This window comes from Ovis aries, chromosome 25, assembly GCF_016772045.2.
Source record: "Ovis aries strain OAR_USU_Benz2616 breed Rambouillet chromosome 25, ARS-UI_Ramb_v3.0, whole genome shotgun sequence".
NCBI lineage: Eukaryota > Metazoa > Chordata > Mammalia > Artiodactyla > Bovidae > Ovis > Ovis aries.
Window position 1 is genome coordinate 31,319,574 of NC_056078.1, and position 21,208 is coordinate 31,340,781.

The 21,208-nt window shown below is 41.4% G+C and overlaps 1 protein-coding gene and 1 non-coding gene across 2 annotated transcripts in view; both read left to right on the forward strand.

The window, feature by feature from the left end:
* Positions 1–21,208, forward strand: part of LRMDA (leucine rich melanocyte differentiation associated) — a 1,186,567-nt gene that overhangs the window by 938,710 nt on the left and 226,649 nt on the right. The gene's annotated exons all lie outside the window — the stretch shown is intronic.
* On the forward strand, positions 12,319–12,423 carry LOC114110904 (U6 spliceosomal RNA). The gene has a single exon (XR_003587071.2). It is a non-coding gene; the product is annotated as a U6 spliceosomal RNA (small nuclear RNA).

Here is a 21,208-nt window from a genome sequence, read left to right on the forward strand (position 1 = left end):
TCCCTTGGACTGCAAGGAGATCCAACCAGTCCATTCTGAAGGAGATCAGCCCTGGGATTTCTTTGGAAGTAATGATGCTAAAGCTGAAACTCGAGTACTTTGGCCACCTCATGCGAAGGGTTGACTCATTGGAAAAGACTTTGATGCTGGGAGGGATTGTGGGCAGGAGGAGAAGGGAACGACAGAGGATGAGATAGCTGGATGGCATCACTGACTCGATGGACGTGAGTCTGAGTGAACTCCGGGAGTTGGTGATGGACAGGGAGGCCTGGCGTGCTGCGATTCATGGGGTCACAAAGAGTCGGACACGACTGAGTGACTGAATTGAACTGAACTGATTCTTGCCCTGAGAACCCCATGAACAGTGTGAGAAGACAAAAAGACGTGACACCAAAAGATGAGCCCCTCGGTCAGTACATGTCCAATATGCTCCTGGGGAAGAGCAAAGAAATAGTTTCAGAAAGAATGAAGAGACTGGGCCAAAGCAGAAATGACATTCAGTTGTGGATATTTCTGGTGGTGAAATTTAAGTCCAGTGCTTTAAAGAACAATATTGCATAGGAACGTGGAGTGTTGCCTCCCTAAATCAAGGTAAATTGGATGTGGTCAGGCAGGAGATGGCAAGAGTGAGCATTGACATTTTAGGAATCTGTGAGCTAAAATGAATGGGACTGGGCAAATTTAATTCAGATGGCCATTATATCTACTACTGTGGGCAAGAATCACTTAGAAGAAATGGAGTAGCCCTCAAGAATCAGCAAAAGAGTCCAAAATGCAGTACTTGAGTACATTCTCCAAAACAACAGAGTGATCTAGGTTCATTTCCAAGGCAAACCATTCCCCATCACAGTAGTCCAATTCTATGCCACAACCACTAACGCTGAAGAAGCTGAAGTTCATCAGTTCTATGAAGACCTATAAGACCTTCTAGAACTAACACCAAAAAAAAAAAGAGAAAGATATCCTTTTTCATCATAGAGGATTGGAATACAAAAGTAGGAAGTCAAGAAATACCTGGAGTAACAGGTAAGTTTGCCCTTGGAGTACAAAATGAAGCAGGGAAAAGTCCACCAGAGTTTTGCTTAGAGAATGCACTGGTCAGAGCAAACACCCTCTTCCAAAAACACAAGAGATGACTCTATAAATGGACATCGCTAGATGGCCATTACTGAAATCAGATTGATTATATTCTTTGCAGCTGAAAATTGAGAAGCTCTATACAGTCAGCAAAAACAAGATCTGGAGCTGACTGTGGCTCAGATCATGAGCTCCTTATTGCAAAATTCAGGGTTAAATTGAAGAAAGTGGGGAAAACCACTAGGCCATTGAGGTATGCCCCCATATGTGTAGACTGCCAGTTTCTGTGGCATGAATATTTCCACCATGACTGATTTTATGCTGCATATGTGATATTACTTAATGTGGACTTTGAAGAAATATACACAGTCTGATCTTGTGAGTCAGTGCAAGCTGGCTCCTCCACACCACAGTGATGATTCTAATTCTATTTAAACTGTTTCAGAGAATAGATAAATAAGTACTTCCACATTATTTTTATAAAGAGCATAAAATCTTTATAGAAGAATTGATAAGACTTACAGAGAAAAATAATTGTTTTTCATCTGGGTTATGAATATGGATGCAAAAAAGCCTAAATAAAATAATTATTAGAAAATCCAGCCACATAAACAGAAGAATAAAATATTATGACCAATTAAGATATATTCTAAGTATGCATTGAAGTTTCAATATTAGGATATCCATTCATTTATTTTATCTTTTTAATACATCTAAAGAGGAAAGCCATAACTTTATAAGGTGAAAAGGATACAAAAATAGATGTATATTTCCTAAAGATAATAAATTGTATCTATCTCAAAAACCATCATCAAACTTAATAGGTGAACATAAGAGGTATTCTCATTAAAGTAAGGATGAGATATCTATGATCACCACTATTATTTAATATTTTACTGGATATAGTAGCCAATGCAATTGAACAAGAGAAAGAAACAATAAGCATGAGAATGGAAAACATATGGCAAAACTGTCATGTTTATAGATGATTTTATTTGCTTTAACAGTTGGAAATGCAAGCAAACTGACTGAAGGACTAACGAGAGAATTCAGTGACAAAGTAAGATATAATGCTAATATGAGCTTCCCTGGTAGCTCAACTGGTAAAGAATCAACCTGCAATGCAGGAGACCCCAGTTAGATTCTTGAGTTGGGAAGGTCTCCTGGAGAAGGGACAGGTTACCCACTCCAGTATTCTTGGACTTCCCTAGTGGCTCAGATAGTAAAGAATCCACTTGCAATGTGGGAGACCCGGGTTCAATACCAGGGTTGGCAAGATTCACTGGAGGAGGGCATGGCAACCCACTTCAGTATTCTTACCTGGAGAATCCCCATGGACAGAGGAGCCTGGCAGGTTGCAGTGCATGATGTCACGAAAGAGTCAGACGTGACTAAGCAACTAAGCACGGCACAATGCTAATATACAGAAGTCACTGGCTTTGTTTTGTTTGTTTGCTTCTACTTTCTGATGTTCCCATCAAGAATGGAATGGTTAATGTAAGGTAAATCATGATATTGAACATTATGAAAATATTTTTAAAAGTTGAGCAAAAATCAATATGAGTACAAAATATTCGTATACTGTGACAAAATTTCTGTATTTCAAAGCACAAAATCATGCACACATATACTCAAGCACATATATGTGTATAAATGCGTAGAAGCAGTTTTGGAAGGATGGACATAAAAACTTAGACAATAGTTATTTCAACAATCAGGGGACGATCCAAATTAGAATGCAAAAGAGTGGAAGGACCAAAAAACTAGCTTTTTCAGTATCTGAATTTTTATTGCAATATGCTAGTATTTACTCATGTAAAATAATGAAAATAATTTTAAAAGTAGTAATAATAAAAATGAAAATAATAAAGGATCCAAAGAAGATGGAAGCTTTGAGTAATTTTTTACCATTTTGGAGACTTAAAATTTTATTTCCCCAAGGCCAGTGATAAATAGTTTCTTTGAAAATGTTGCTTTTATTCAGCAACTTATGCAGCTCAATTCCAGGAAAATAAACGACCCGATCAAAAAATGGGCCAAAGAACTAAATAGACATTTCTCCAGAGAAGTCATACAGATGGCTCACAAACACATGAAAAGATGCTCAACATCACTCATTATCAGAGAAATGCAAATCAAGACCACAATGAGATGCCATTTCACACCAGTCAGAATGGCTGCGATCCAAAAGTCTACAAGCAATAAATGCTGGAGAGGGTGTGGAGAAAAGGGAACCCTCTTACACTGTTGGTGGGAATGCAAACTAGTACAGCCACTATGGAGAACAGTGTGGCGATTCCTTAAAAAACTGGAAATTGAACTGCCTTATGACCCAGCAATCCCACTGCTGGGCATACACACCGAGGAAACCAGAATTGAAAGAGACACGTGTACCCCAATGTTCATCGCAGCACAGTTTATCATAGCCAGGACATGGAAGCAACCTAGATGTCCATCAGCAGATGAATGGATAAGAAAGCTGTGGTACATATACACAATGGAATATTACTCAACTATTAAAAAGAATACATTTGAATCAGTTCTAATGAGGTGGATGAAACTGGAGCCGATTATACAGAGTGAAGTAAGCCAGAAAGAAAAACACCAACACAGTATACTAATACATATATATGAAATTTAGAAAGATGGTAATGATAACCCTGTATGCAAGATAGCAAAAGAGACACAGATATATAGAACAGACTTTTGGACTCTCGGAGAGGGAGAGGGTGGGATGATTTGGGAGAATGGCATTAAAACATGTAAACTATCATGTAAGAAACGAATTGCCAGTCTAGGTTCTATGCATGATACTGGATGCTTGGAGCTGGTGCACTGGGATAACCCAGAGAAATGATATGGGGTGGGAGGTGGGAGGGGGGCTCAGGATTGGGAACTCATGTACACCCGTGGCGGATTCATGTCAATGTATGGCAAAACCAATACAGTACTGTAAAGTAAAATAAAAAAAAAATAAAATAAATAAAAAAGTAAAGTCTAAAAATAGAAAATAAAAAAAAGAGAAAACGTTGCTTTTATTCAAATGTAAATAATCCAGTGTTGGGAAGCCATTCTAAACTGTCTGTACTCTGCCACTTTTGGAGAATGAGCTGTTCATATGAATTAAATATTCAGACAGAGAGATGTTTAAAAAAAAAATAAAGAGGTCCATGCATCTTGCATAGCTTACTGATTATTGAGAATGGGAAGGGAAATGTCCACATTAAGAGCTCCGATTGAGTGATTTCTTTAAAGCCAGGGACCGTGTTGGTGTTTTCCATGTGTTTGTGGTCTCATTTAATGATGGAAATGTCTCCTAAAGCTGGATATTATTCCATTTTATATATGAGGAAATTGAAGCTTAGAGAGATACTGTGTAGTTTACCAAAGGTCCCAGTGTTAATAAGTGTCCTTCATGAAATCCAAACCAGGTCTGCCCCCGAAGCCTATGTTCTTTCTTCCGTTCCATGCTTCCCCCCAGTAAAATACACTTTACAGAATAACCACACTGAATGCATTTTAATCTGTGTCTTGATGGTTCAAGAAAGCACTTCTGACTTTTTCAGTATTTCAGACATCCTGTGATGAGCATCAATTATCAGAGTAGTAGTGAAGCATGAAAATGATGGTTAATTGGAGATATCCAATTGAAAGAAAGCAGAGCAATACTGCATTTACAGAATGTAGTGCTTTTAATACAGATAAGGGTTCAACACAATGGCTGGGGTGATTTTTTCTTAGCCCCTTTGTTACTATGAACCTGTGTACTCTGAAGGTCTTTATCCCCTATATACTGATTCCATGTCTACTATGTTCTGTCCTTTTCAGCACTTGTGTTAGACCTTGTTTTGCTGTTTGTCGTTCTATAAATATTGTTTAGATATGTGATACAATTTTCCCTCTGTTGAACTCTCATAGCAAAGGATCTGAGCTCTGTAACCTGACCTATACAAGCAGAGTGTAAGTGTACTGCACCAACGGCTTCATAGATGACCCCTTTCGTTATAGATTATAAATGCCATTTAGAGAAAGCAGGAGATGGCTCCTGAGTGTCTAGTAAACTTCAACAACCACCTGAGAGATACCTCTGTGTGACTGCATAAAATGGAAATAAAGAATGGCAAATAACCCATTGACTATGCACTTTCTCACCCGCTGAGAGCAAAACGCAATCCAATGCAATTTTAGTACTTACATGCCTCTGGGGGAAATAGACTCCTAAAAATCACCAAGTGCAGCACTGGAAAAATTCCTTAAATTTGTGCTATGCTTGGTGTTATAAAACCCAAGGAACCTTAGACTTTCTCCTTGAGTAAAATGGACTGGTAATTTTGTTTTGTTATATTATCCACCAAGCATAATGATAATGGGTCATATGCAATTTAGGAAAAAATTCAGCCTAATAAGAAAAACCTCTAATAAATACTAACAGCATCTTATTGGTATTGTCGTTAGTCTAACCCTCTTATTAACATTTGTTTTTACATATTAAATGATCTGTAATATGTTGAAAATGAAGAGTGCAGTAAAAATTAAAATAAGCATTCTTATATACACAGTACAAATGTTTGCATGCCTCTTCCTGCAGGCAGGTACCAGAAGGGATGGTACGTGAAAGGGAGTGGTACCAGGATATAACAAGAGAGTCTTGACTTTAGGTGTGTTGAGCAGTAAAAACGCTCCATGTAGGGAGTGGACCTTATCATTAACCAGGAATGCAGCCCATTCAATGAAAACCAGAATTCAGTCCTGCGAAAAGGATACAATTAATTATCCCCTCAAATCAGGCTTCTTCTGAGCTAGTGGAGGAGCGTGGAGGAGTGGAGAAGCTTAGGGAAGCTCCAATACACAAACAAAAGGGTTTGGGGAGGAGTCCTATATACTGTTGCTATCCTTTACCTACAATGTGGTAGGATGGGGTAGAACTAAGGGAGTGTTTTCAGGAAGCCTTCCTTATAGATATGTTCCTCTCAAGCCTATGTAAGAACCTCCTAGGGAATGTCCGTAAGGTAAAGATGTTTGAACGTGTTTCAGGGATTCTGACTCAGTGAGCCTGGGTTGACACTCTGGCTTCTGTTATTATTAATGAGCTCTGATGACTCATCAGTACACAGCAATTGGAGGACCCCTATGTTAAATGATACCGACATGACTCATCAGTACACAGCAACTGGAGGACCACTACATTAAATTATACCGACAAGGAGTCTCTTTTCACAGGTCCTCTCAGCCAGGAGATTAAAGAGAGCAGGGACTGTTTCCAAACCCTGCTGACCAGGGGTTATGGCAGTCACAAGTACCTTCTCTTGTCAGGCCCCCAGTGGTTTCTGAGGACTAGGAAGCCTGTAGGAGATTCAGTTATTATGAAGGATTTGCTGTGCAAGGCACTGTACTATGTGCAGAAATGACAAGGGTACCTTTTTTTTTTTCAAGGAACTTAGAGTTTAGGTGGAGACAGCAGACAAAATGCAATGAAGTATACAAGTGCTGTGAAACTGAGGCACACAAAGGGCTTGGTCATGAGATGGAGGGTGGCCTGAGTCATTGTAAGGCTTGAGCAAAGGACTGGCCGTGGATGTAGAGAAGAGGTCTTCACGGAAATGGTGTTGGGAAAGTTGAGCACGTGAGTGGTATCCACTAGCTAGTCCTAAGTGGTGAGTGAGAGGGAAGAGTGTGAGATGACTCCCAGGTTTCTGGCCTGAGTACTTTTGCAGAAGATGAAGCCATTTCCGAGGAAGGGCGTTTGGGAGGAACAGATTCAAGGGAATGTATCTGGTGTCGAAGGTGTCTGTGCCTGCAAATAGAGATGCTCTACGTTATGGGTTGGCAAACTTTTGCTGTAATAAGTGTTTTAGGCTTTGGAGGCCGGATGGTCTTTGCTGTAACTACTCAGCTTTGTCTGCCATTGTAGAATGAAAGTATTTGTAGGCAGTATGTAAGGAAACAAGCGTGGCTATGTCCCAGTAAAACTGTGTTTTCTAAAGTAAGTGACAGGATGGATTTAGCCCATGGACTGTAACTTTAAGTGTGAATGGCAGATATAGACAGAGAGGTATTGACTCCTCTATATCTAGGTACACAGTGTCTTTCTCTGTAGCCATAGTATCTCAGCTATCCTTTACAAACACTGCATTTCATGGTTATTTTGAACAAAGAATTTTCAAACTATCCAATAATTGCTTAATAATTAGAAAAAATTAAATTTGGAAATGTAAATTAAAACTATAAGATACATTTTGTATTCACTGGCTCAGCAAAATGTAAACAGCCTGGTAATACCAACTGCTGTAAACTTGTAGAGCAACAGAAACTCAAGTTATTTTTGTGGGAGTGTGAGTCAGTGTATCTACTTTGCAAAACAATTTGTTATTATCTGGTGAATTTGAATATATGCAAACTCTTAAGATCCAACAGTTCTACTCCCCAAGTTCTAACCTAGGAAAAGTTACTGTACACGTTCAAATCAATGTGACCTATATGCATAGCATTTTCTGTAGTAGGAAAACAAAACACAAAACAAACAATAAAACTAGAAACAGCCCGAATGGTTCATTAAGTAAAGTCGAGTAACATTCAGCATGGATGAATGCACAAAATTGGGAGGAAAAAAAACTCACTGAATGATACGGCGTACTGTCATAAAGTTCAAAAATGCAAATTAAAACATTATTTTAAGAGTCCTTATAGAAGTGGCAAAGCTATGAAGAAAACTACTGGAATTAAAAACCCAAATTCAGTTGCATTTACCATCAGTGGTAGGTAGAGGCAAAGACAAAAACAACCCAAGAGATGTATTTATCTCTAAACTTGATGAGGAGTACACAGACATTTTTAAAGCTGTTGTTCTCAATACTTAACATATGTTTTTTTCCTCTTCATTTGTAATGGAGCAGGCATTGGATAATAATGACTAATGAGACAAAAGCAAACTCTTACTGACTTATCAATTTTATATTTTCAAGAGGTAATTAACTCAAGGTAATTCTTCTCTGAAAAATAAATGTTAGTTTGGGGGACTGACTTCATATCCGATTGGGGGTCTTTGCCAGTCATATTGCCTTTTTAGTGACTGAAGGCCTGCTGGCTCCCAGTGTTTCCTCTAGGCAGAAGGCAGCGGGGCCCAGGGATAGCACAGAGGAGGGAGCAGTGACAGGAGGCAAGCTCGTGTAACTCCTGTAGGGTCATTTGAGTTCCCCATCTTAAGGAGAACAAGCATCATCTTTGGCAGAGGACGCAGTGTGGTCAGATTTCTTCCTGTCACTCAGCAAGTGATCCTGGGCTGCCTGTATATTATTCCAGCCATCTGGGTGTACAGGGGCACTGTGCAGTGGTTTTGTGGTGTGGAAGCTGTTGCTACCTAATTTTTTGTCTTTCTTGAATATCACTTTGTAGTGTCATGATTACAAGGCTTGGAAGAAGATAAGCTCTCTGTCCATTCTGAGTATAAATGGGCACTTGAGTTGAAACCACCTAGTTAATTTCCCCTTATTGCTGCAGGAGAATCTGAATCCAAACCACAACACAACCTAGCCCCTAAATCTCTATTAAAAACCACCTTGGGTAGTCTGGCAAAAGCTTTATTTAAAGTCAGCAGAGAATTGTAAAGTCAAAAGTGAAAAATGGTGCAACAAGAAAGAATCATAAAAAAATACTAGATCAGTTAAATGTAGTCAAAGGCAATTTAGTGTGTTCTGGCACCAGTCCTTATTGATGCAAAGAATGTGATGTGTCAGGGGTCGGCAGGAACATGTAGGAAATGTGCAATGAAGGATGGAGCTCCAAGCTTGACTCTGGGACAGCCACACGGGCCATGCAGGAGGCCTTGCTCTTCCTTTGGACTAGGGATTTCAGGGAGAATATTCTAATTATCCCAGTCTGGACATGTGTTCATTCCTTCTTAATGTTGTGTGTATTTTAAAATTAGAATTTTTTCATTCATGGGAATAAGCCAAGCCAGAGGCTACATAAATTGAGTCAGACCAAGAAGGTAGATATTCCTCATCAGTACTTGTTAGTTTCCTAGTCTCTTTGGGGTTACCACTTTGACCTGCATTTCATATTCACATTCCAAGCTGTGCTTATTTCTGTCTCATCTTCTCCAGCTCCTTTAGTCAGTATGAGCTGATCTGATTAGTGATAAGCATTTCTGTAGCTTCCATTTTATTTAGCTGCCATGTTTAGGTACAGTGCTAGGTCCTGTATAGCATTATCTCACCAACCTCACTGAAACCCTACACGGCAGCTCTTTGTATCATGCCAATTTCACACATGAGACCAACAAGGGCTCAGAGACTCAGAACTCTTTGGAGGTTACTCACTGAGTAACAGAAACAGGATTCACCAGGCCTGACTGCTCAGGAATGTCATTCTAGAAGGATTGCTTTGCTAACCTCATCTACAGTGGTACCTGGGGACCACAGCTCTAGAGAATGTAGCTGCACCATAGGATAGTTTTAAGAATGAGACCAGTGTCTGAATCCTCACTTTACCACTTAATGGCTTTGTGACCTTGGGCAAGGTAATCTGTATCTCCCTCTCTGTAATATAGGTATAATAATAATACCTACATTAGTAAGGTTGTTGTGAGGACAGTGTGAGCTGGTATAAATAGACTATTTTAAAGAGTTTCTGGCCCATTGTAAGCGCTCTATACATGTATGCTATTATTGTGGCTGATGACACTTCTGTTATTAGTGTTATTGTTTTTGATGTCTCCTGGAGACAGGGTGCCTTTACTGAGGGAAATGGGATTGGCTAAAGGGGAAGTGGGGTCAGCCCTGTGGCAGGTCCATGGGGTGGATGTTGTTAGGCAACACGCTGAGTACTATTGCAATCCTACCTAATGGGGGGCGCATTTGGAAGATGAAATGAGGAAACTGGATTCTATGGGGGTACCCCTCTTAGGTACTTGTATTAAAACATTCAGAATCAGATTCTGGGGTTACCTGCTTTTCTTTCCCATCTACAGATTTACTTCCTGGAGAAACAGGGAGAGGTTTGGAGACTTCCTTGGTTCTAACAGGTCTTATCAGAATCTCTGTTGTAGATTCGGGAGGAGTGATTGGTTTAATGTAAATGCTTTAGAGGATCTGAAAGAGATTAGAGAAACCTATTCCAGAGGATAAAGGCAAGACAGGAGGGAACCATTAATCTCATGGACATTCAATTCCCTAAGAACTTTTTGAGGAGTGACCAGAAACAAGCCAGGCCATATGCTGTCCATTTGCAAACCTCTGAGCTCCGGACTTTTTTTTTTTTTTTTTTTTACGGATCGAGGCCAATGCCATTGCCTCATTTGGATGGTTCTTAAACTTGAAAAGGAACTGAAAGGTTGAGGCTTGCATGCAGAGTCGAAACAGATGATTTGACGAAAGTAGTCCTGACAAACACCAGGGCTCTCCGATTGTCAGAAACAGTCTGATGATGACATGTTCGAAGCTTCCCAGACTGGCTTGCGTTTTGGTAAATAGGAACAATCAGGGAAGACGTAGTTATGCTGTGGAGAGATCTGAGATGTGGAGAGAACAAGTTAATTGTTCAGCTTCAACTGAGACCTTTCACTCAAGTCATTAATCACAGTGCACAGTCTGGAGCCTTGGCCCCGCAGCTCAGGGCTTTAGGCTGCTCTCCTGCTCCAGACCAAGGCTCATTCCAGGTGCTGGCCATTTGCGTTTCCCTCCAACTGGGCTGATTTATGGACCCAGAAATGTTTCCTGGTTTTTCCAAATTCTGTTCCATTACTTTGTAATAAAGGGGACATGGGATTTCTGGTTTTGTGCAGATCCTCAGTTTTAACATCCCTAGTACCAAAGATTTTTTCAATTAGTCTGTGGCCTGTCTTCTGTGACAGAGAGGGTAGAAATGTTGTTCTGTGTTTTGAGTATCAAAATGAAGACTTAGAGACTCTCTTGTTTCTTCCCTGCTTGGCTCGAGCTGAAGACACACAAGCCCTGCATGAGGCTTTGTTCCTGCATCCAACATCTCAACACAAATTAAGTCTTGGGAAACCTTAGTGACAATGGCTCGCCATAGTGATTGGCATTATCCCCATTCTGCCCCGACACATTCGGTTCAGGGTAAAATATCAGGCCTTCCATACTGGGGCCAGGTCTCCAATGACAGAGTAAGCTAATATTGAAGACTTCGCAAGAGAACCCGCGTGTCAGAGGAGGACACTATAATATCAAGGCTAAACAGGGCATTGCTGAGTGTTACCTGTTTGACTGAAAGACAAACCCAATCTAAGCTGATAAGGGGCTACAGATCCCTTGGGAGTTTTCCCAAGTGGCAGAAATGTGTTTCAAGAAAGTAATTGGAAATTGATATTTGACATATCTCTGGGTTGCTTTTTGTTCCTGATAACACCAAAGGGTTTGGCCAAGAGTCAAGAGTGACTGACAGAGGAAATCCTGCAATCCACAGCTGAAATACGATCTCTTCTTTGTTGAAAGTAAGCAGCTGCTTTTTGATTCTTTGTTTCCTAACTAGCACATCAACTGTAGAGACTTATGGGCTTAGCTTGGTGAAATGAACTATGAATATAGCCAATCCTGCCTTTCAATACTTCTCTGAAAGAAAGTCTTCACTAGCAGTGGAGAACTGTCCTTAAAATTCAACTCAATTTAATGGTCCTTTTTCAGAGTCTGCTATGGGCTCTATATTGCATTGTGTGCCATGGGACGTACAAAATCAATACCAAATACGGCCTTTGCCCTTGAGGAACTTATAGGCTCCTGGGAAGGATGATGTGTTTATGAAACGCATTTTCCATGGCAAGATAAGATATCACATGTGTGCCAAAGTGACTAGAACCTGGACTAAGTACAACAGGCAGTCAGAAAAAGGAGAGTAGGTAGGCTAGAGTTGTCAGGGAAGACTTTATGGATGAGGTGGGACAAAGACATCAATATCCCAAACCCAGAATTCATCCTTAAAGAAACTGCAGGGAACATAGAATTAGGTTGCCAAGAGATTGTGGAGCCCACTTTAAGTGAAAGTAAATTTGTTCAATATGAGGATAGATAATTTAGTTCAATAAATATTTATTGAGTGCACACTTTGTGCCAACAACTGTAACTGATGAGGTAAGGGATGAATAATCCCTACACAGAACACACACGGCTAATTCTCAGATGCTACCTTCTCTTAACCGAGATTTTTGAAGTTACGCTGGCCTGTGTGATTCCAAAACCTGTGATTTTTACCACTTAACCATTCCATCTCTCAGAAAGACCTTCCCATGCTTGCTTCAACAATGCATATAGTAAAAGTGGAATGACACAGAAAAGATTATCATGGCTTTTGGCCAAGGATGATGTGCAAATTCTTGAAGCATCCTATATTTTTAAAAAATAGAAGAAGATGAACTTACCCAAGATACCTTTGGGTTGAGGAGTTTAATTCTTTTGTGTAGTGGAGGAATGACAGAATCCAACTTCATAAGCTGTTTACAGTGTAAAGAATTGCCTGAATGCTGATTGTGACAGGAAGGAACACTGAGTTAGCATTTGAGTAGCCCCAAATCCCTGGGTTAGGGAGAATTTGGAGTAGCATTTGAGAAGTCTGAACCTGGCCCAAGCTCATGATCCTAAGCAGAGTCCAAGCTCTCTGAAGATCAAATTTTCTTGGCATTTCCATTACTCCCTTTGACAGCTGTGTTGGAAAGCCAATTAGGAGGGTCTTCCATTATTGAGATAGTGTTGAGATAGTGTTGCCTTGGGCTCTTTGGCTCTCATGAAGTCTGAACTTGGCACTACCCAGATATAGTGGTAGCTGCTGCTGCTGCTGCTGCTTATAAGTCGCTTCAGTCGTGTCCGACTCTGTGCGACCCCATAGACGGCAGCCCACCAGGCTCCTCCGTCCCTGGGATTCTCCAGGCGAGAACACTGGAATAGGTTGCCATTTCCTTCTCCAATGCATGAAAGTGAAAAGTGAAAGTGAAGTCGCTCAGTCGTGTCTGACTCTTAGCGACCCCGTGGACTGCAGCCCACCAGGCTCCTCCATAGAGTCACTGAAAATTCTGTCTGTAGTCTTCTTTGCAAAATGAAGAAATCTATTATTTGTTCACTTAAGGTACAGGTATAACTAGGCAATTGCAGATTGGTCTAGAAAGAAGAGAAGTCAGGAGGCCAATGGTGGTGGCAGTGGTGGTCGTCATAGACATGGTAATCATTATTCCAAATATCCACATAATTTTTAAATAATATAACCACGGAACACTAGTAAGCTCTGGAAAGAATCTAAGATATCAAGCATTGAGGCGCAGAGGTGTCAGAGTTTATTTAGCTAAGCAATACCAGAGGAGAACTAGAAAATCTCCCTTTCTAGCTAGCAATCATTCTCATACCACAGTGAGACCCTGCTTTGTAACCCCTGCATTTCTGCCATGCATGTGACTGCTTTGAAGCTCATTTAGATATCAAATTTAAATGGAATTCCCACAAAAACTTTTTTCTTTTTTAATTTGGAGGGACTGGTGGAAGGAAAAACTAGAAGAAATTTGAAAACACTCTTGATTCCTGTCATTTTCCGTAGTATTCAGTCACTCTCTTCATCTGAGAGGCTCCTTCTGGCCCCCGAGTAGATACATATATACACATGTGCTCACTCACTCATCTGTATGCGTGTGTGTATTGATATGCATTCCTCTTCATCATCTGCAGTCATTTTACAAATAATGGCTTGTGTGTGTGTGTTTTATCATCTTATTTTTAAAATGAAAATGACAACTTCAAAATTCTTTGCAGAAATAGTTCTTTTACAGTGTGAAAAAAAAAAAAAAATCCAGTATGTAGGCTAGGGTCGTCTTTGGGTCACAGAATTCCATAAGGGGGTTGGCATTGGGAGGGGATAAGCGGTGACTTTGGAATTTCTGTCCTTCTCTTCTGGGCACATGCATCAAGTTGGTAACAAAGAAGTTAGTGGAGAGCTAGTGAAATAGAGTCCAGTGAGAAAGATGGAACAAGGTTGAGAGTACAGAGTATTGGCAGGAGGTAGAAGGAGACAGGGAGGTGTGGATGCCCTCTCCATCTCTTACAGCCTCTTGCTCACCTGTGAGGTCATCACGGTGCTGGGGGTGGGGTTGAGAGGATAAAAGGAGCTGAGACTTTTGAGTTGCAACTTTTGTTCTTGAGGAAGCTGTCTTGCGAACTTTCTTCTTGAATAGAACCAAAGGGGTTTTGTAGAGTTAGGGACATCAGAGTGGGACTCAGAGTATAGGAGATAGACCATTCAAAACCTGATCTAGGTCGTGAGTTTAAGGATGAGAAAGTACTGCAGGCTTTCTATAAACCAAGGGAGCAAGGCAGCAGGATCAAAATCTGGCATAGGCTCTACTCACCACCGCCTGGCTGTAGGTACATCTGCTCAGCAGGATGGCTTATTTGAAATCATCCAAAGCACTGTCTAGAACAGCATTGCCCCACAGATATGGAACTTCTAAACTTTCTTCTATGTTGTTCAGGCCTGGGAGGAAAGCACCCTTAATGTTCTTTCCCTTGACTAGCTGAGCATGGACAGTGAGGAAGCCCAGTGGCTCCCTGAGCAGACTGGCTGCAGAAACCACCCTCTGTAGTGGGCAGCAGAGGTGTAAAATGCAAATGACCAGAGGGCCCTCTATTTCACACTTCTGAGGAGGTGGCCACAACACCGAGGGTGTGGAGACCCACATTTCCAGAGTCTCCCACCTCTATCTCCTGTAGGAAGGTTACAAGTAAGTCTGGCCTTAGTGGTCTGCTCTTTCCCTGTCTGTAAACATCATATCATGGTTATTGTACACATTCTTGTCTTTGGTGTCCTGAGGTGTGAGACCTCAGTTGACTTTGAGAAACTTAGAGGCCATTGCGGAAATAGGAAAGATGAGCACAATCATGCTGCTATTTGAAGTGTGTGCAGAACCTGCCTGACAACAGCTAGGGGACTTTGACAAATCAGAGACCACTATCACATACGGAGAGGTGCTCCCACCTCTCCCTCAGTAGCTGTTTCTTCTTAGTGAAGAGTGAGAACAGTGAAAGGCCTAAAGCAAGCTGGAAGCAAATCCCTAGACTTGGTTCATTTCATGACCACAATGCTTGGTGGGATTATCAGTAAAAGCTCTGGCAGTCCTCATGGGAGAAATGCCAGATAGAAAGCAACTGAATGTTCATTCACCTCTTTTAAGTTCTTTCAGAAATAACTCGATTTACAAAAGAATATGGAATCATAATTGTCAACCAAGATGTCATTGTCACTTTAGGGTGTCCAGAAACAAAGGGATATTATATCCTTTGTTCTTAGAGCACTGCAGATGCCAGATTATGCACCGGGTTCCCTCATGGCATTGAGTGTGTGTGAGCCTCGAGGCAACTGAACACTGATTTCAGAAAGATATTGCCTCTGGTGGTGTTCTCACCTGAATATCTCCCTGGAAAAGTGGGAGGCAGCATGGCCCCCCTAGCCCGGCTGCATGCTGATGGAACAGTAGGCAGCAAAGCATAGAAGTGCTAGAAATGGTAGGGGGTTTGGGGTAAATTCTTCTCAGCCTCCATCTAAGGAGCTTGACAAGGGTACCAGCAAAGGGGATGAGAAATAATTCCAAACTCTTGGTTTTACCTGCACATCAACATATACCAACAGGTGCTTGATTTAAAACATGAATGTTTGATTAATACAGGATCAGGCATCTGGAACAGAGAACAGTGGAATTTGGGGCTTGAGTAGGACTTAAATGTCTTTCATTTAAACCACAGCTGTCTAGATGCACATAGTAGGCACTGGAAATATTTGTTGATTAGATTTTCTTTGATTGGAATTACATGGTTGCTTGATTTTGAGTCCAGATGTTTGGCATCCAGCCAGAGTTGTGTGTTCAGCATCTGTCATCAACCTCCCGTGGCAGAGATGGTTGGCGAGGGGCAGCATTCCTCCCATCCCCAGGCTGCGGTCTCATTTTGCCTTTTCAGTTCCTGTACACTGGCTCGTGTGACCGTGGGCCACAGAGTATTACTTGCTTAGTTGTGTCCAACTCTTCGCGAACCCATGGACTGTGGCCCGCTAGGCTTCTCTGTCCATGGAATTCTCCAGGCAAGAATACTAGAGTGGGTTGCCATTTCCTTCTCCAGGGGATCTTCCAAACCCAGGGATTGAACCTGGGTCTCCTGCATTGCAGGCAGATTCTTGACAGTCTGAGCCACCAGGCAAGCCATGGGCCACAGAACATGCAGCAAATGACCTATGGAGCTGGCTAGCTGTAGAAGTTGTCCTCCACACCCTCATCCCCTAGAGTCATGGTGGTTGTAGTTTATGAGAGAAAACATTGGCATCTCAGCTAACAGACCACAGCAGTGCTGATGATAAGGACTTGTGCAGTCAGGTACTCACCCATTCCATTGGTCATTGCAGAAGTGTAGAGGACAGGTCCATTAGTTCCCAGTGCTGACCAGGAAGCTGAGGAGGAAATATGAGAGGACCCATGGAAGGGAAAGTAGACGTTTCAAAAGTTAGTGGGGATGTAAGACCTTCGTTAACTCCTAGGGAACAGTGACAGGACAGGTGGTTCCATTAGTGCTGATGGCATGGGCAGCAGAGGGGAAGGATGCCATATGGTAGAGCGGATACATATGCATTAGACCTGAGTCTGCATTTCATACCTGCCTTGCAACTCCAGCATGTGACTTTAAGCTCAGGCCCCAACTCCTTGTCTTGTAAACAAAGAGAATGTCCCAGGATATTCTTCAGATCCTCCTGTGACACTTTGATCAGGAATTTTGAGATCATTTTCCTATAATTTCAGGTCCCCCCAAACCTAGAACTTACTACTTTCGTAGATAAACAGATAGACTTCTAATGCACTAAGGAACCTGGGAATGAAAAGTAGTGAAGGAAGGTTTAGACTGTGCACTGATGTCCAACAAAGGATCAAATGGTTGGATGGCATCACTGACTCAATGGACATGAGTTTGAGCAAACTTTGGGAAATGGTGAAGGACAGGGAAGCCTGGCGTGCTTCAGTCCATGGGGTCACAGAGAGTTGGACACAACTGAGCAACTAAACTACAACAACTACTGATGTCTTGGTTAAAAGACAGCAGCAGTTGTAGGTCTGTGAGGATCCATTTTGGATAAAAATATAAAGGTTTGTTATGGTTGGGAATGGAGCTCTAATTCAAAGTAAGACAGTAGCAAATTTGATCTTTCTTCATGGATCATATCCTTGGTTCAGTTATTTATCTCAGGACCAAGAGCATCTTGTTGCCCTTGATTTGGTCCACAAACTGCCTTGATTCATCATTGTTGGTATGGCAACCCTTGTGAGCAGGTTCCAGAAGGCGTCTGCTGCCAGTGTTAAAGGTGGCACCCAAGAAACAGGGACTCTATTTTTGTGGGTAGTTGGGAAATGAGAGATAGGCTAATCTGGATTTGAACCCAGGAAGTAGTGTAGGTACAAGTTATACTCCTGTCTAGCTGAAAGATAGATTCATTACCCAGGTGGTTTCCAGTCTCTTTTGACTCCATGGAGTGAGGTCAAGTGTGTTACTTATACAAAGGACAAAGTACCAAAGTCTTCAGAAACCTCTCACTTGTGTAGAGTACTGTATTGCTTTCTGAGAGGTTTATGATAGTTATGAACCAACTTGATCATTCCCCACAATGATGCAGTAATTATATTCCTAAATGACAAGAGGAAACTGAGGTCTGCATATATTGATAGGGTTAGCTGTTTCTCAAAGGACCTTTGATGGATGCTGGAATAAGTCCTACCCTGAAGCTGTTCAGAACCTTCCCTCCACAGCTGAACTTATTCTATAGTTTAGAATATACCTGATTCTGTGTACTTCTTTTTAAAATACAGGAGCCCCTGGGGAAGAAGTCATATCAAGCTTACTGTCAATTCAGTTCAGTTTAGTCGCTCAGTTGTGTCTGACTCTTTGGACCCCAAGAATTTCAGCAGGCCAGGCCTCCCGGTTCATCACCAATTCCCGGAGTTCACCCAAACTCATGTCTGTCGAGTTGGTGATGCCATCCAGCCATCTCATCCTCTGTCGTCCCCTTCTCCTCCTGCCCCCAATCCCTCCCAGCGTGAGAGTCTTTTCCAATGAGTCAACTCTTCGCATGAGGTGGCCAAAGTATTGGAGTTTCAGCTTTAGCATCAGTCCTTCCAAAGAACACCCAGGACTGATCTCCTTTAGAATGGACTGGTTGGATCTCCTTGCAGTCCAAGGGACTCTCAAGAGTCTTATCCAGCACCACAGTTCAAAAGCATCAATTCTTCGGCACTCAGCTTTCTTCACAGTTCAGCTCTCACATCCATACATGACCACAGGAAAAACCATAGCCTTGACTAGACGGACCTTTGTTGGCAAAGTAATATCTCTGCTTTAAATATGCTATCTAGGTTGGTCATAACTTTGCTTCCAAGGAATAAGTGTCTTTTAATTTCATGGCTGCAATCACCATCTGTGGTGATTTTGGAGCCCCCCAAAATAAAGTCTGACACTGTTTCCACTGTTTCCCCATGTATTTGCCATGAAGTGATGGGACCAGATGCCATGATCTTCATTTTCTGAATGTTGAGCTTTAAGCTGACTTCACTCTCCTCTTTCACTTTCATCGAGAGGCTTTTGAGTTCCTCTTCACTTTCTGCCATAAGGGTGGTGTCATCTGCATATCTGAGGAGATTGATATTTCTCCTGGCAATCTTGATTCCAGCTTATGCTTCTTCCAGCCCAGCGTTTCTCATGATGTACTCTGCATAGAAGTTAAATAAGCAGGGTGACAATATACAGCCTTGACGTACTCCTTTTCCTATTTGGAACCAGTCTGTTTTTCCATGTCCAGTTCTAGCTGTTGCTTCCTGACCTGCATATAAGTTTCTCAAGAGGCAGGTCAGGTGGTCTGGTATTCCCATCTCTCTCAGAATTTTCCACAGTTTATTGTGATCCACACAGTCAAAGGCTTTGGCATAGTCAATAAAGCAGAAATAGATGTTTTTCTGGAACTCTCTTGCTTTTTTGATGATCCAGTGGATGTTGGCAATTTGATCTCTGGTTCCTCTGCCTTTTCTAAAACCAGCTTGAACATCTGGAAGTTCACAGTTCACATATTGCTGTCACTTAAGTAGTTGCCTGAAAAAAAAATTTTTTTAACAATCATTTTCATCTGACATAGCTGAGCACAGAATACTAGATTGTCCATTTTAGGTTAAGTGCAAAGGATCAGGATAGATTTGGGTTTACGGAGTTTGTTTGGAGCAACCATCCTAAAGTGGGCATAATAATGAGGACCTTGGGACTCCAGTTGTGAATGAGGTGAGTCCCTAAGTAGACAATAGTGATGCAAGGTGTGAATCAAGGGAGGTATTAAAATCAGAGTAACTATTCATATTTTGAGCTTTGGTTAGTCTCTCTGTGTTGCACCCATCCCTAGTGAGCAGGGTGGGATGGTGATGGATGGGGTCAAACCCATCTGCAATTACTGGCCAAATACCTGGCTGTGGGCATTGGTCCGTTTCATATGCTCTCGTATTCTGCTAACTACTTAAGGCAGAAAAAATCATTCCCGTTTGACTCCAATATGTGCCAGTTGAAACTGAAATCTTCATACTGAGCAAATGTACCAGAGAACACTCTATAAACTTAATGAGGGAGATGAAGAGATATGTGCCAGAAACCTAGAAAATTTAACACTGATGAGGTTATGACTATTATATGTTTAGTTAAATTGTTGACACTGACAGGACGTGGCTGAGGAAATCTACCATCCGTTTTCTTCTTGTATCAGTGATAATGGTTCCTTGGTGTGCTCTTCCCAGTTAACAAAAATACTCTTCCAAAGTTAAATGCAGGGAGAAGTGACATAAGAAATACTTTTATTATCTCTGCTCTTCTGGGAGTTCCCTCCAGGCACATTATTTAAAGCAGGGCTTCTTCCGACTGGCAAATGAGTTTGGAGGGAGGGACTCACAGGTTCAGAGGTGAATGTAGAGGGTCCTGAGAGGTGGGAGCCTCCTAACCCTGTACTTGCATATGTGCCCTGGCAAACCCATCTAGCAGAGTGCTGTGCTCATCGTCCCCAAACCCCTCTTCTACCTTTCATGTTTTCCCTCCCCTCAGAAACAGAGAAAGGTTCTCCTTTGCCTAGTGAATAAAATCTCAGCTCCTTTAAGTGGCAGTGAAGGCATAAGTGTGATCACAATTTTTGTAAGCTGCAAAGTGCTGTGTGAATATTAACTATTTGAAGAGGAATCAGGGAGTGGTAGGAAAAAGTATTGAATCTGGGGTCAGGACACTTTGGTTTGAGTCTTGTGCTAGTTGGGTGACCTTGGACAGGTCACTTAAACTCTCTGAAGGTCAGTTCCTTCATAAGACAAGATAATTGTGATAGTTAAATTAATTGAAAGTGACATAGCAATTAGCAAAGAGTGGACACTCAATACCTATTAATGAAGACATGGTAACTGAAGGCAATTTAGTCCAACTCTTGAGAACACTGGCTGTGGAGACATGAATTACTTATTTTCCTGTGTCTTTTATTCCCTGCCTATAAAATGGGGATAAGATGGAAGAATCAAATGAATTAATACATACCTGGATCTTTCAACAGTGCCTGGGCCATAATAGTCCTGTAAGTAATGAGGCTCCTATTCCTGCTGTGGTTACTTTTATTATTCAAGGGCCTGTTCTGGCCTTATCTTTACAGCTTTATTTGTTTTTCAGTAGAGAGAGCTTCTCCACCAGGTCATAACATCCTTAGGATGGAGACTGATTCTTACCTTTAACTGGTGTAGAATTTACTCAGTGTCTGAAAAATACTCATTCATTTTGTTATTGTTGTTTTTTTTAAAAAAGTACAGATATATGCTTGCTATATCTACACAGCATTGTATTGGAGGTTTTAGTTGGTGCAGCAAGGCAAGAAAACAAGAAAGAGAAAAAAAAGACTAGACTGGAAAGGAAGAAACAAAGCTCTCTTCATTCACAGATGATCATGTAATAGAATCTGTAAAAAGCTACCAGAAGTAAAAAGTGCATTTAGCAAGGTTGCAGGATATAAGATCAATATAAGAATCAATTTGTTTTCAGTTGCTTATCCTTAGTATTGTCACAACTAGACCAATTAACTGGAACACAGAATAAGCAGGGGGTAGTGACGG